At 46.9% G+C, this 2503-nt stretch overlaps 1 pseudogene; it reads left to right on the forward strand.

The window, feature by feature from the left end:
* The first annotated feature begins 1555 nt into the window (after positions 1–1555).
* Positions 1556–2199, forward strand: LOC149992464 (uncharacterized; annotated as a pseudogene).
* Positions 2200–2503: the final 304 nt, after the last annotated feature.

The following is a 2503-nucleotide window of genomic DNA, read 5'->3' on the forward strand; positions in this document are numbered from 1 at the left end:
CCCAGAGCCATTCCGCAGGTGCCCCTCCCTCCCATCAGTGGCTCATGACTCTCTAGTAACACCAGCTGTGCAGGAATTGCGCTAATAATGGGAAATGGGTCAGGGAGAAGAGCCACCATGGTGGAATGGGGCTGACATTTTATAGGTTCATCGTTTTGATGGGACTGTGAGAAGGGATCACTGCCTCAAGGCAGCCTCTGGTTTGACCAGCTTGAAACAACCAAGCTTTCTCCCCACTTCAAATTCTAAAATAATTATAGCCCAAGTGTAGAATCTTAGCCTTCAAGTCAGCTTGAAGGTCATTCCCAGCTGAAGAGTATTCCCCTCCCACGGCCACTGCAGTCTGTCTGCACTTCGGAATCACAGAGAACAGCATGAGCTGGTATCTCATTCCCCTCCCTTAAAGGCAAAGTAAAGCATGTCCCTGTGGAAAAGGAGTGTCGTTAATGGCAGGATAGCCTCTCCTGGCATAGAGTACGGGAAGGCTGGGCGGGCAGCGTCCTGTACTCCTCAGGAGCAGCAGGAAGATGGACTGCCTAAGCGGGGCTATTTCATGGAGTGACACTATCTGAGCCTGAGTGCCGTGATAATGTTGACCTTGAGAAGCTGGCTTGGTTTCAGAATGCACAGCAAACCAAGCTGCTTTTCCTTTGGGTTTATGATGATCCCTTTTACGACAAGAGCCCGTAGGTTCTTGGAGGCTGGACAGTAGGCACCGTTGATGAGGAGGCAAGAGACTTTGAGTTCTGTTTGTTTCCACCTCTCGCTGCCACCATCCTGAAACAAGTCACCCAATCTATTAGTTCTCCCAGGCATGTGCCCTGACTGGTGACCTTTCAGTTCGCAACCGCAGGATGACACCCAACCTACTGAGCCGCACTGGTCAGGGCTGTCTGTTTCTTTTTGCTGATGCATTCCGGCAGCCTAGAATGCGCCTGGCACATATCAAATATTCGGTAAATATTTGTAGGAAAACGAACAGTTCTGTGGGAGGTAAGGAAGGAGGCTTTTTCAAGAAAGAGAAAGAATCTAACAGTGTCAACACTTCCAAATGCTTCAGAGAGGTCAAGGTGAGAACAGGGATCAGGTGGCAGACACATAGTTGGAAGAAAACAGCATCAAGAGTCTATTTGGACTGGAAACAGATCATGAAGTGATTGAATGGTACTTAAGTGCAGGAAAAATAAGCATCAGCCACTCATTCAAGAAATGCACGGGTAAAGGACTGTAAATAATTTGGATGCTAACTTGGAGTAGGTACCAGATCAAGAAGAGAAATAATGTGTTGTGTTTTCAAAATTAATCTATGCCTGTTTTAGAAAAGCGAAAAACAGAAATAAAATTTCTGACTCATCCCATCACCCAGATAAAATCACATCTAACTCTATCTTGTGCTTTTTCCTAGGCCTGGGCATTTATAGCAGTTCTTTTGCTTGTGAGATTGTTCTTGGGAAAATGATATAGCTATGCACGCTATGATTACTTTTATTTATATGACTGCTTTGTAGCTTTATTTTTATGTAAAATTTTATTAGGAATCTTTTCATGTCTTCATATGTTTTTGCGTGATGTAATTTCTAATGAATCGATCCTGGGGCAGGTGTGGACTATCTCTTCCGCAGCTTCCGGCAGTGAACCGCGCGATCACGTGGCAAAGCCGCGTGCAGACGTCCCGCCGCGGCGGCCCCTCCCAAGCACGCGGCCCCGCGGAAGGACAAGCTGCGGTGAAGGAAAACGAGAGGGGGAGGAAGGGGGAGCGGCAGAGAACAGGGAGACGAAAGGAAGGAGCTAAAGTGAGAAAACCGCCGAGAGAATTCAAACAGCCTGAAGCCCAAAAAGCGCGGAAGGAGGCCGAGGCGCCGGGAAGCGCAAGCGGGAGCGCTCCGAAGTGGAAGCGGATTCTAAGAAGAAAAAGATCAAGTTCCCAGGACAGTCTGCGGCGGAAAACCAGAAAACCACGAAGCTACTCCTGCAAAAGGTAAATTCAGCTGGAAGGGAACGATTAAAGCGGTTCTGAAGCGGGCCCCAGACAACAAAATGGCAATCAAAAAGCTACGAGAAAAGGTGTTAGCTCAGGACTGTGCTGCGACCAGTGACCATCACAGATCCGAGGAGGAGCCCCTGGCCATCTTCGATAAGAAAATCGGCAAGAACCCCGCCTTCAGGTTCCTAAAGGACAAGGTCAGGCTTTTGAAGTGAACGTTTTTATATTTATAGAGTCCATTCTGTTGATTCTTCCTTTCACTGCTGTTTGTAAAACATGTAATGAATGATAACTCAGATTTTGCTTTCGTAACCCTGTACTTTTAAGTTAAGAATCTATTTTTGGTAGAACTTTTATGAGAAAATAAACTATATTGTCCAAAAAAAAAAGAAAAAGAACTCCGACCAAGATGGGCTGAAAGGCGTGACTGCACATAAGACTTCATATCGGTGAGTTCAGCCTGTCACCCCCCCCTGGACCCACGGCCAGTATTAGTGTCACTAACGTGGACCATCTGAC

Source organism: Furipterus horrens, unplaced genomic scaffold, assembly GCF_987537825.1.
Source record: "Furipterus horrens unplaced genomic scaffold, mFurHor1.1.pri manual_scaffold_15, whole genome shotgun sequence".
In the NCBI taxonomy this organism is placed as follows: Eukaryota; Metazoa; Chordata; class Mammalia; order Chiroptera; family Furipteridae; genus Furipterus; species Furipterus horrens.